This window comes from Rhodamnia argentea, chromosome 10 (assembly GCF_020921035.1).
Source record: "Rhodamnia argentea isolate NSW1041297 chromosome 10, ASM2092103v1, whole genome shotgun sequence".
NCBI classification, from domain to species: Eukaryota; Viridiplantae; Streptophyta; class Magnoliopsida; order Myrtales; family Myrtaceae; genus Rhodamnia; species Rhodamnia argentea.
In genome coordinates, this window is record NC_063159.1 from 14,519,088 (window position 1) to 14,533,507 (window position 14,420).

At 39.0% G+C, this 14,420-nt stretch overlaps 1 protein-coding gene and 1 pseudogene across 2 annotated transcripts in view; both read left to right on the top strand.

Moving 5' to 3' along the window:
- The window catches only part of LOC115729026 (zeatin O-glucosyltransferase-like), a 34,771-nt gene that overhangs the window by 6,513 nt on the left and 13,838 nt on the right, over window positions 1-14,420 (top strand). The window contains exon 2 of one of the 2 annotated variants that reach the window (XM_048286061.1): window positions 5,955-5,976. The exons of the other annotated variant lie outside the window; for it this stretch is intronic. The gene's annotated coding sequence lies outside the window, so the exon portion shown is untranslated. Of the gene's footprint in view, window positions 1-5,954; window positions 5,977-14,420 lie in introns of those variants that run through there. 2 annotated transcript variants of the gene reach the window in all.
- On the top strand, window positions 233-1,915 carry LOC115730036 (annotated as a pseudogene).

Here is a 14,420-nt window from a genome sequence, read left to right on the forward strand (position 1 = left end):
TAAATAGGTCATAAAGGGTTTCAAATATATTATGAGTGTTAGATGGATCGTAAATGGATTATAAAAGAATTCACAACTTATTTAGACCAAATTCATTTCTATGAGTCTCTCTTCATTCTCTCTCACCCTCACTAATTTTGTGCTCACTCACTCCGCACTCTCACCTTAATTTGCATGTGAGTTTTCCTAGATTTAATTAAATATAGAGATGTTTTAGGAATATGGATTGAGTATGGGTAACTAAATTTGCATTGCAATAAATTAGTCATAAACATGTTAAAATATGTTAATTTGGGTTAGACGATTTATGACCCGACTAATTCGTTTGACGGGTCTACTTGGAGATTCAATGTACTAGGACGACGACCAGGTCCATATGCTTGACATGTGTTTATATAACCAATTTCAATCGTTGTTTTAAGGATGGGATGTTTGAAATATATGGTAGTGCCTAAGAAAGTTTACGGGAGGTTAGTAAATATAAAGAGAGAATTTAGTTACCGCAAGCAATGGCCAACAAGGCTTAATGCTTTAGATGGTATCGTCGCCAGCTTTGAGTTGATCGGTGGTCGCATGAGCTCAATTTGTTTTTTCTAAGCTTGCCGCCTGGTCGCCTCCTACGGCGTCCCCGTCCACTATGTCGGCTCCGCCTCCCACAGCCGCCAGGCCAAGGTCCTCTTCCATGTCCTGGCCGTGCTCAAGGACATCTGCTTTCATGACTTCCCCACCCCGCCCTTCCACTCTCCTGCCCCAAACCCAAATTCCCCCTACAAGTTCCGTCCCACCTCCAGCAGACGTTCGACGCCACTTCGTTGCTCCGCGGCCCCGTTGCCTCCCTCATCCACTCCCTCTCCTCGGAGTCGAGGTGGGTCATCATGGGGCACAACTCGATAATGGCATCCGTGGTCCAGGACAACGCCTCAGTTCCCAACGTCGAGAATTACACCATTCACACGGTTTTCACGTTCACGCTCTATTGGTACACGTTGGAGGCCACAGGGATGAATCTCCCGTGGGAGGAGGATATCGACATTGCGGGGCTCATCTCGTCCAAGGGCTCCCCGTCCCTCCTGGACATCTTCACAGACGAGTTCTTGAAGTTCATGGCGTCACAGCACGAGTTCAAGAAGTTCAGCTCAGGGAGCATCTACAACACGTGCAGGGTCGTCGAAGGCCTTTACGTAGACTCATTTGCCAGCGCAACCGCGAATGGCACCGTGACCAAGCACTGGGCGATCGGACCGTTCAACCCGGTCAAAGAACCCGAAAAGAAGTCGAGACTCGACTCGACAAGCAAGTGCCAAGCTCGGTGACATACGCGTCGTTCCGCACCACGACAGCTCTCAGCGGCAAGCAGATCTGCGAGATCGCGATCGGGTTGGAAGTGTCGTGGACAGAAGTTCATCTGGGTATTGAGGTAAGCTGATAAGGCGGACATTTTCAGCGGCGGAGGAGAGGCGAGGAAAATCGAACTGCCCCAAGGGTTCGAAGAGACGGCGGAGGCTCGAGATTCAGGCGTGGTGGTGAGGGACTGGGTACCGCAGCTGGAGATCTTGGGACACCCTGCGACGGGCGGGTTCTTGCGCCACTGCGGGTGGAAATCTTGCATGGAGAGCATCAGCATGGGAGTGCCAATCCTTGCGTGGCCTATGCATTCGGATCAACCAAGCAATGCCGTCTTGATTACGCAAGTCCTCAAGATTGGCCTTTATCGTCAAGGACTGCACGAGCGAAAACAAGGTCGTAAAGTCATCCGCCATCCAAAGGTGCCGTGAAGGCGCTCATGGCTTCGGAGCAAGGGGACGAGATGAGGAAGTGGGTGGCCAAGTTAGGGGCGGCCGTCCGGGGGTCAATGGATGAGGGCGCAGTTTCTCGGGCTGAGTTGGACTCTTTCATTGCTCACATCTCTAGATAAATTTTCTCCATTATTTTTCATAATGATGTCCGAGTGATTTGATACACAAAAAACATTCATAATAAAGAATTTATCTAAGAGCTTATGTTTTCAGTGAGGTTTAATACGGATTCATTATATATTCTGAATATGTAATTGACTTGATCTAATAGAACGCGTTCAGACAGCCACCTCTACGTAACAATTCAAAGAGCTATAAAGGACCTAGGTTGTGATTTGTCCAAGACTCTTGGATTAAACTGTTGTTGTCAAGGACGTTTCTAAATCATGATCGAGTTCGGCCTAGGAATGAAGTATTGTACTTTGAAATTTAATACCAGATCAATTTAAAATTATCGTGCTTCATGCACCGGGACTAATGAGTCTTTTATACGTAGGAAAGGTAGAAAACTGAACTATCGGCCATGCCCTCACCAACAAACCCTCGTTGATTGAATATCGTAAGGTTTTAACTTTTAGACAAAGACGACGGTGCATACACTAATGCACAAAGAATATTTAGGTAATAATCGTAGAGTAAACTTAATTATTGCATAGTCTCCAAATCTAGATTAGGAAAATTTCAAAATAAGAGTACCAAAATGATTTGATTACAATTAATTAGATTGACAAGTGTTAACTCATCGATGACCTATCTTTTTTATTAGCTTTTCAAAGAAATTTTGGTAATGTCTTGGTAATAACTGCGAGTAATGAAAGGATGTTAAAAGGTGGGAAGCGGTCCCACTTGTGAATAGAAGGATTTTCTTGGTCATAGAAACCTACGTTCACGATAAGAACAACAATGAATGCCATTATTGATCAGACGATACAACGAAGATTACAAACCACACTCGAATCACTCAAACACTTTTAATGCTTCTAAATCCCAATTATATCCAATAACTCACGCAGTGTTTAGCCCTACAATTCCTCACTAAATAATTTATCAATCTCACGAAGGAATTAACAAATCTTAAGCTCACGAGATTTAATTGCATGAGTACTAATTCTTCTCGGATATAATTTCTCGAAGGAAGACCCACGTGCTAAGAAGCAATCTCAACCAGGACATACACGAGATAAATGCAAACAAGCCACACCCCTATTGGAGAAACATACAAAATCGCAGGGAGATTCGGTACGAAGTAACATAATTTGTGTGCCCCTTCTTATTTTACTTTATTTCTTTTTCTTTCTTTTGTGACCAAAATTCGGACTTCTTCAACTTGGACTCCAACGTAACTCAGGGAAGCTAATCTTGTATATTTCATTTTCCCTGATTTACTCAACTCGCGTCCTAGAAAATCCAACGGACTTTATTTATTTAATTGCAAAATTCATATTGTTGCTTCGGGCTCAAACTCATGACGTATTTTAACACCATTTCTTAGTTTAAGATGAGGGGAATCTGTGGATGACCACTAATTTAGCTTGCATGTGGAGTTGGAAAGTTAGTAGGAAAGCCGGATTGAATAATAATGATTATTCTAAAAGATATGAATAGTGTCGTTGTGGGCAACTAAATTAAGATTAATTATAACATACACTGTCGGCGCAAAAAAAAAAATTCCACAGATGACCTAATCGTCCTTTGATTTGATTGTTAATAAACGAGTGGATAGCTAAAACCACTCGTGTAAAGTTCTTTGTTACATGTTGTTGGTGTACACTTTAAAATTTTTCATAAATGTGCGTCAAGATTTCTAGTTTAGAAGCTAGAAGTCCCATGATCGTATCCCATCAGTTGTGTGCAAACTATTTGGACTAGAATAATTGCAAAGTGCCACGACCTAAGTGGTATGGAGCTTTATTTGCTATAATAAATTTTCTTTTTGGGTGTAAAGACTTGGGATTAAAGATGACAAACGAGCTGTACTTGGCTCGATTACCACGTTGGTAATTATTGATTTCAGATCGTTTCAATCTATGCAATTTGGTCCCTACACAGGGTCGAATCAGATCATTCACATAGATTCCTTCTCAAAAAGGATTTCAAGGAACAAGAGGCAAATGCTTATGCTATTGGCCCCAATACAACAACCCAATAGTTCAAAACTACAAAACTATGGAACCAAATTTCTCACGAAGTTGCTTACGACATTATTGGCCCTTTGTTTTGCTTTACAACGACTCCACCCTGGAATCTTGCATCACTAAACATACAACCGAGAACACACAAGACAACATAATCATTATGAAGTCTTCTATACCTTTCCCATCCAAAGATGATAGCAACACACCAAGAAAAGCTCGGATAACAAGATAGGAAAGATTTCCATGTGGCCGTTGATTTTATACAACTAAATTCAGCACTCCAAACAACGGGATTCCTGATCAGAAGTGAAAAGTAAAGGCCACTAGAACTAGGAAACCCCACTAGCTCATCGGAGATATTGTGTGGGGATTAATACAGACAAGAGGTAGCAATCTGTATAATCTCAAAGAGCTTCAGATTCGGCTAAAGGCCAATACCATTCCTAAGCCATTTACAACTTTTGGGACCTTATGTACTAGGCCTAAACTTGAATTACACACAATCCCTTCCAGGAAACTTGCCCAATAAAGGACCACGAAAGGGGCCATGAGTCAAACCATAGCCTACATTTGGATAATTTTAGACCCCATTTATCTCAAGGGTTTAGAAAAAGTTTTGTTTCTCCACATGAAAAAAAGACATTCAAGATATAAGTGGAACCGTAGATCTAGAAATAACATAGATTCATCTTTTATTTTTTCGACGCATTTAAAGTAGAACGGGGTAGGTCTACGGCCAATAATGGTTTTCAGTGAAAAATAGACAAAAAAGAAAAAAGACCTCTATAAACCTTAAAAGCCAAACTATTAATATTCCCTTAAAGATGCTATGGAAGAGAGTTCTGTGACATTCCCCCATCATCATGCAACCAAAATAAAAATAAAAATCAACAGTCAAATAAATTTTTTCAACTGGCCTTTTTAGTATTTGTTACCTTCACAAAGGTACAAAATAGACATATAATGCATAACAACAAAGCGAGACTTGATTGAAGTAAAGGGAGAGGAAAGATATCAGCCTAGCCATTCAAAGTTCAAACAGTTTGCGCAAATTCTTGGGGAAAGTGGAAACAGAAACTGGATCAGGAAGCAAATTGAATAATCCATCGTTTGGTGCCTCTTGGCAAGATGTCGTCCTGCTGATAGAATGATAAAATTTTGGTTTGTCAAATTATGCACCAGTTTCTGCAAGAATAATGCCATTAACTATGAGTAGTAGAACAATCACAAAATGTACTCTATGCTTGAGGAAAACAGGAACAAGCATTCACCTCCATTTAATGCCTAAAATCTAGAAATCCTTCGTTACGAAGGAGCATCAAGAAACTCTAACGAAATAACTCCATGGAGTTGCACACACAGACATTTATCAAGGCAAGCCAGAAAGCTCCACTTTGCTGAAGGAACAGAAACCAACATGCCCGTGGTCCACCAGGTAAAATTTTAGCGGAATGTCTCCACATTGTCTTTCAAGAGCTTCAATTTCTATTTTAGATGGTGGTTGGCATCTGCAAGTAACCAATTCCAAAGAATTGAAACAGAAGCATTGACGATGCCCTAAAAGTTATTCAAAAAATGAAATGAATAACACAGTTCTTACACACACGTCCACACCAAGATTTAGCTGAACTCATATTCTTTTCTCAAGATAAACCGATTCAATCACTTTGATTCACTAACTGAGAACAAATTTTCCAGATATAATATGTTTCTTTACAGAATTTCGGACTTAGGTATGTTTTCAACTTACGCTAACAAAAACATCGGCTACAAAACTCAAGAACGAGGAACTTTAATTGGGTCTTGGGTGATAGCAAATTGAATTTCAATAGATTGCACTGGCAATCAATGCAATGAGAAATTTCGATTATTTGCTTATATTTTTGAGAGAATACTCCATGCGTAGCTTTATGCAGGGCCTTACGAAGAAAAAGATCAGAATTATAGATATTTAATAAATTATTACCTGATTAAGCAAAGCACATAACTTGGTTCACCAGATGAAGATTCTCTGAACTTTCCATTTTAGAGATAAACATTAAATACCAGTTTCAGTTCATTCATGTTCATCTTCATAAATCCTTCAATGATAGAATTGCAGTCTTGTGAGTTCACTTCCTGGCTTTCTGAAGTACCTTCAAAAGAAACTGTGACCGTGTTTCTCTTGATACTCCTCAAAGACCAAGGAATGTCACGCCAACCAACAATGTAACCACAGGGACTTCAGGTGTCTATAGACCTCATAAAGCTCCCAACTACATCCATCCTTCTCCTCTGCTAGTTGCTGATACATAGTTTCCAAGGAGATGGATTAATCATTCTCACTCAAAAGAAGCAAAGCCCCTATTTCCAAGAAGAAACTACACACAAAAGAGGAGAGACAAACAATAAACAAACAATTTTACGTCTAGTTAACTGGACAAATCTGCTTCTTAACTATGCAAATGTGTGTTAACCAATTGGTGTCTATGAATCTACGAATCAAAATTTCTTGTTTAAAAGTGCACTAGTTGACAAGAGAACAAACTGAAATCTCTTCAATGTGAAATAGAGAAGTTCGAAAATCAAGGCACCAGCAAAGTAATGGATAGATTGGCAACGCATTATGCATCACCTTCAAAGTCTCTTCAATTGAGCAGTAAAGCTTCCTGCTACGAATAATGCCAGTTGTTATCCATAACTCACCCTTACTTTCCGCCACCTCAGCTATCCAACCTCACTATTCCACCGAGTTACAGAAGCTACTTTCCTATGAAACATGCCTTCATAGATTGTAATATCAATTTCAAAAGCATCCTCAACAGTGACATGAAAAAACTATTTCTCGTGGTAACTGACCTGAATTGCAACTTGGATGAATAGTTGGATGTGTAGTTATATTCCTCTTCATCCTTCAAGTCTTGTGCCAACAAATCAGAGTCACTTGATTGGCCGTCCCAATCTTCACAGTCCATTTTGGATCTTAATTATTCGTCGAGGAAGCTGTAGAAGAAAACAGTTCAACTCTGGTAAATTTTGTGCCATCCTATTAAATTACACGAAGCATTTTAAGGGAAAAAAGAATGAAAATAAAGTAATGAAACACCAATCGGACATGAACGAAAGGAAAGCTAACAAACATACATCAAAGGAGACACAGTTGGAGACAAATAATGGATGAGAAACTAAAGTCTGCAGGTCAATGTGGCTTTTCGAATGAAAGAACTCTCAACTGTCCGGAGTACGCACATTTACTAGTGACATTTCTATAGCTTATACTAAAGTACAGAAAATCATCTTGGAGAAAATAACACCAGTTCTGGAGCCCAAATACAAGGTTTATACCAGTTCTATCATTTTGAAACTTTTCCTTCAAGTTGATATTATCAAAGTTAAAAATTTAGAATGACTCGAAATTTTGAAAACAATGCATTCCCTCATGACACATCGTAACAGAATCAAGTCGAATATCTCTTCAAATTAGTACTCTACCGCATTTATATTGTCGAGTTTTTGAAACCATGAGCGGTCTTCACATAAACAATCTACCACCTCATGTAACTCACAAGCTCCCACTTTCTACAAGCTTAAAGCTATTGGGTGCTGTCCAGGGTAATACTATCCATCAATGTCGGTTCCACGTGTTAATGAAAAATTCCTACTTAAAAATTTAAAAACAGCTATGTGCTCTCTGAGTCTTTCAATAGTGTACAGAGGCTGGCCAGTCGAGTAGCGCTCCATAAAAGAAGATGATCACCTTGTTTTTTTTCACAATTTTAGACACACTTCTCACTTCCTTAGAAAAAATAACGGAAATGATTTGGGTTTGCTGCAATACGGGAAAGTAGGTTGGCTGCTTCCTAGTATATGGCAGTTGTTCCTGACCCTTTTAGGCCACTTAGGTAGGCTTTTAAATCAACATGAGGCTTTGAGGAGTTCTATACATTTTCCAAACTTCAAACAACACAAAATTGCACAACACCACTCTTAGGAAAAAAGTGAGCGAAAATTACAGCTGCATGTCAGTTTCGTAATAACTCAGGCATCATCCTCAAGCAAAGACTAACCTAAAACCAATTTCTTGAAACCAAATGATAAGGGGACATCATGAAAAAATAACTAATGGACCGTAACTTCATCATACACGGCCAAAATCCAAACAAGATCAAATTACAATCTTGGGTGGCTATAGCTACAAATTATCAAATAGTTGGCAGGTGCCAGAAGAGGACAAGAGGAAAGTTGTTTTGACTAAGGAAGCAAATGAAAGTGCGACATCGTTTACTAGATTCGTCTCCCCTACGAGATTAATCGCTGCTGCAAGACTTGAGTGAGCATCAACAAATCGTGACAACCCTCTAATTCTCTCGTCTCTTGAACATTGGCTTAGAATCACAGAGACGTCACTGAGGGTTTCAAAATTCCGCCGCCCACCGGAGTTTCTTGCTGTTGTCAACCACCTACCTCCGGCAACCACAGTCACCCACACCTCTGCCAACGTTAATCGCAACCACCACATATCGCTCCGATCTCGATTCTGACCACCAATAGACTGTGCTAACAACGACTGCTTTGTATCAACGAGCCACCATTTTATGACAACAAAAAAATAGGGATTAACCGCCCATGCCAACCCCTCCATTACATCAGTGTGTGCAAACACCCCTCCACTTCCTTTGTACGTGGGGAGGGGAAATACAGAAAAAAAAAGGGGGAAACAGTTGTAAGTTGTTGTGCTCTGGAGCCTGAGTTCAATCCCAAAACGAAAAGTCCATCCCAGCTATCAAAAGATCTGCGTGCGGATAACTTTGGGTTTTCTCTGAGTTTTGCGTCAATAGATATTGGGGTCTGGGATTATCTCCCTCAAGAGGAATCTTAGGTATGCAATATCTACGTGGTTATGTCGTAATTTTTTGGTTATCAAAGTCAGTTTCCTTGATTGCCCCCGTGCACGTAGACAGGTCGACCTGTCGAACCACGTAAATCTGCGTCTCTCCATTTTTACTTTGCTGCACTTGTTCTGTTAATCTTTTCATCCAACGTATGTACAGATTATGTGAGAAGAATTAGCGTAACACATCATCGAGCATTACTTTTCGTTCAATGACAACTAAAACTCGGCCTTTATGACTCTATGGCAAACAACAAGCAATTAATCTGAAGAGAAAGGCCGCAAGAATCTAACTCGTTTGCAAGCGTCGCCGAAGATGAGGGTGGAGAGCAAGCAGCTTCCTCATACATTTACATCAATGGCCGGCACCGGAAATCACAAGAACAAGACATTAAACGAAGGACAAAGTACAAACGCGTATTCAACAGGACAAATAAGCAAAATAATTGAAATCTAGACGCTGTCAAGCGATTGATTATACGAAAATACAATTGACGCATCTCTTAAACAAAACATCGAACATGTGGTGTGCGAGTCAAATATGAGCAATTTGAATTTTAATGGGATTCACGGTCTAAACATGGCATATGCAATTCGAAATTCACATAACTCATTGAAACCAGCTTCAATTCTACAAGATTCTCTCTCGACTTCACTTACTAGATTAGCTATTTTTAGCTTTCATGGGCTGAGGAGAATAGAACAAAGCAGAGAAAGGCCTGTTTGGTTCCACAATGGATGATATCCCTGGCGAGGGTTCCAAGCTCTGGCTACTCAACAGAGTTTTTCCATTTTTTTTTAGGTTTTTTAGGTTATTTTTTTAATTTTTTTAATTTTTGGCTTTTTTTATTGCTGACTTGGAAGCTCTGGTGAGCCACGTCAGATTTCCGGCGAAGCTCACCGGAGTTGACATTGAAATAACCGTTTAAAAAAAATTGGTACTTAAGTAATCCGAAAAAAATGTAGGCACTAAAGTAAACACCGTACACATATTGACACTCCTAGTGTCCTTTTGCACATTTTTTTAAACTTCAAACACCACAAAATTGCTTAAATCAACTCTTAGGAAAAAAGTTAGCGAAAATTACACACTAAATCAGTCAGCTACATATCGGTTTCGTCATAACTTAGCTATTATCATCATTAAGTAGAGATTAACCCAAATGACAAGGCGACATCGTGGAAAAACAACTAATGGACCATAACTTCATCGTAGACGTCCAAAATACAAACAGGTCAAATTACAATCGCGGGTGGCTATAACTACAAATTATCAAAGAGTTGGCAAGCACCAGAAGAGGACAAGGGGAAAGTTGTTTTGACTAGGAAGCAAATGAAAATGCAACAATTCCTACTAGATTCGTTTCCCCTATGAGATTAATCGCTTCTGCAGGATTCGAATGAGCATCAACAAATTGTGACAAACCTCTTATTCTCTCTTCTCTTGAACATTGGCTTAGATTTAAATCGAATTTCGCGCATTCTGGATCCTCCTCATGAAATGGACTTGAAGGGGTTGACGGCTTGATCGTTATCGGAATATGGTGGGGTTCTTGATGATGGTAAACCTTTGCATCCTCGAGAAAGTTTTAGCCATGCAAGAAGAGCAATTCTGCAAAATTTTGATTTTTCTTTGCCTGTCAAGGCTATCGAAATGAAAAGACAAGCCTTTTAATTTATACCAAGAAGGGGAAAGCATAAAATTTTACTTTAGAGATCGCTAAATTTCTAGCTAAGAATTGGCTCTAGTAATGTTCTCTCGCTGTTGTGGAGTCTTCCTCTACCCAATGTGATTTAATTTTAGTTCTCTCTTAAACCCTAACCCTAAAATCCCTTTTTACCCAAAATCCTAAGTGCCCTATGTCCGGTCCTTCTCTTTCTCTCCTCTCCCTCACGCTTACTTTGGAAAGGAAATGGGATTGCCTCTTGCCCTCTGTCTGGTTCCTGCTCCTTTTTCCTCTTTCCTCCTCTACCTCCTTGGAACAGGAAATATATTAGCCTATGCCTGGTTGTTAGTCTAGTTACGTGCTCTCGTTTCCTGTTTGGCACAACACTGCCCCCAGCTTCTGGTTCTCGCACCATGGAGAGAGAGGGGCATGAAGCTCAGAGGATGGCTACATTATGTAGAAGATTGGGAAGCCTATAGTATAAAACAAAGATAGTTATATTAAATGGAGCGTCCTCAAAGGAGAAATTACAGGAATGCCAGCTAACCCTTTCCGGCAAGCTCTTTAATAGTCTAGCTATTAACCTTCAAGCTCTTCAAACCACAATAAGAACAGCCTGGAAAATGGAATCAATAAGTTTTGCTTACACGGACCCAGATATGTTTGTTATAAAATTCAACACAGTAGCTGAACAGATCATAATAGTATAGATGGAGCCTTGGTCCTTCTCTAACCATTTGTTCATTCTCAAACCCTCGATTCCCAATACTCCTCCCCTACGACTTTAGTACCTTCTGAGTGGGTGCAGGAAGAGGCTATCTACCGCGTAGCTTAGAACAAGTGCTTATGTGACATACAGATCTTTCTTATATTAAGTACTTAAAAGTGAGGGAATTTGCCTATATTGTTTTTTCTTAAATTAAGCTTGTCTAAGAAGCCACCATTAAGCTTGGCTAAAAAGCCCCCTCAAACTTACCCAAGAAGCCACATTCTAGCTAACCCCACAAGCCACCCATTGAAGCTATGACTTACACCATTTATCTTAACCATAGTTAACTAATGCCATCAATGATTCATTAATTTAATTGGCTAAGGAAGAGCCACCTTACCTTAAGCCCAAAATATCTTTGGCTAATATCATATAACCATTTATATTAATCTATTATGAAGGATACATTAAGGAATCTCATTGGGCCACTAATTACATAGGCTTAATCACTCTAAACTGTGGCTAATAATAACTTAATCTCAAGATCTCATTATTTCTACTTTTCTTAGTGGCCAAGATAGTTGTCCCATAATATTACATTAGGGACAAATTATCTAAAATAAAGTGCCACCCCTACAATAGCTTAGGCAGAATAGAATTCTTTGATTGGCACACTTATCCCTATCATGATGAAGGCATTTAATGCCAAGTTAAGGTCGGAGAGTATAAATAGACCCCCAACCCTTTATTTTACACACCACCACTACTACCTCATGCTCTCCTCATTCCCTCAAGCAAAGTTCTCTCCTACCACTTTCTTTCAAAGTCACTTTGTAGCCAAACCTTCAAGGTAAGTGAAACTCTAGGAGCTAAGTTAGATTGATCCCTTAGTGCTCTTGACTTGGTTAAGTGTTTGTTGGCTTTGCTTTGTTATAAAGTGTATAAATTTCTATGATGGTGCGTGAAGTGTTGGTGTTCTTTGCTTGATCATGGATTGCTTCTAGTCATGAAAAATGTCGTGAATGAAAATGATGTTTGAGAGTATGTGTTGGTTGCATTATAGATGACAAGGGACGTAAATTAAACTGTGATGCTATCATACGTATGGAAAGTATTATGAACAATAATGTCATCGTCCACGAAATGGTGGCGACGATACCTCATGCATTGAGATGTCTTGGGGAGTGTTTCGGGATGCCTTGGGAGTTGAGATGCCCATGTGTCGGGTTGTCCCGTGGGCGGATGTTGCGGGATGCCACTAAGTTGCGATACCCCATATGTCAAGATGTCTTGGGAGTGTTCAAGAGAAAGATGGAGTAACGAACCTAATGCATGCTTATATTTTATATTGTGGATTGAGTGAATAAGCCACTAAGTGTATGATTTTGATGCATGGTTCAAATAGATGAAGTTAATGCATAATGAATCGTTATGTCATCCGCATGCATTTAGTGATATTGCTATCGATCCGCCATCGATATGTACATTAAAATTGCCTTTATTTTACTCACGTTGTTTTACTACAGGTTGAGCAATGGGACAATCTCCTCATTTAGAACTAGAGGTTCATTTACTGGGCTGTAGCTCATTCCTTATCTTTCGAGGACCATAGGATAGATACTCCTCCGCCACCGCGATTTGGTTTCACAGCGCACTTCGATCTCTCTATGAATGATGTGCTCGGCGTGGAAACTAAAGTTGTGTTCACTAGGAGCAAAGTCATCATATGGGTCGATGTTGGTTCAGGGGAAACGGTCCCTTAAGTATATATAACGTGGTACTTGAATGTTGACGGACGTTAATCGGACCCCTTAGAGGATTCGACGGACCCTTGGGCTTCAATAACGGCAGCTCACCATGAATATCAAGTAGTCGACTCGTAACTTGACTTTTGTGGAGGTCGTCTTTTTGTCATAACCTAAATGTAGTATGGGGCTAAGATAACTTTCACCCCTCCACATGCCTTGTAATGTAGACTACTAGTATCATGTACTAGTGATGTATACACAATAACAAGTATGTTATGTGGTGATGTATGATGTTATTATTCCCTTGTTATGCTTCCACCTTGCAAAAAAGAAGAAGAAGAAGAAGAAGAAGAAGAAGAAGAAGAAGCTCGTAAGTGTAGCGTGTGACGTTCTAGAATGACACAACCTAGCGCTTAACCGGCTGGTCAATCCACCCGAATTGTTTTGGAATTTACTTTGCTCCGAGTCTTCTGCTATCTTGTTGCAAACTCTTAGTGAGTAATGGAATTTCTTATTTTCTGACAAAAAAAAATTATAACAAGGATTTTGAGAGAACTTTTAATCTTTGGTTGTATCAAATTTTCCATGAATTTAAATAAAACTCCAATATTATTGTCATGAATTAAATTAAGATTCATAAACTTATATTTTTATATGTTACTGTCATTTTCCTTTTCTGCTAAACAAATTTGCTTCAAATGACATAAACTATTCTAGAATAAGTGAATTTTAAAACAAGGAAATAAACTAAATTAAATGCGAACAAACAAGAATGTTTTAGATAAGTTGCACTTCCTATTATTTCATTTATGTGTTTAATTTAATGAATATCAAGGGAAAATTAATTCAAGTAGTAAAAATTAGTTATCTTGTAAAGTATTCTAGTTTAATTTCAAGTTGAATGGACAAATAATGCATACATTCGCATAATTAAGAAAGAGCTGTGCATCAAATTATAAACATTACTCATGAAATAAAATAAATTCTTGTTTTTTTTACTTAGTTTAAAATGAAATAGATATATCATGTTAAAGATGATTATTCTTCAAATTTGGATCGAAAGAGTAAATGTTTAGGAAAAACAACAGAAACTTATTTTAAGATGTGTGAACGTTATCCTTATGCTAATCTGTGTTATCGATCATTTGTACTTGTTAACATACTTTTGAGCATGCCCTCTCTTTATCTATTTTAAATATTAATTTAATACGTGATCGAAGTTTAAAAATGAAAAATTACTTAATATATGATAATCGATCAAACACGAGTCATATGGCATAACCATACTATGTCGCCTTAGCACATGACAATCACTTATATGAAGTTAAATATCAAGCGACCAGCGAAAGAGAGGACAAGATCTCAACTTCGACTCTAATTCTAATAATAGATTTTTCTTTATTTTATGTATGATAATTTTGGAAGGAACAAAAAGTGAGTCGATAGAGTGTTTTAACTGAATATAGAGAAGATTAGAGATGATAATAATGATATT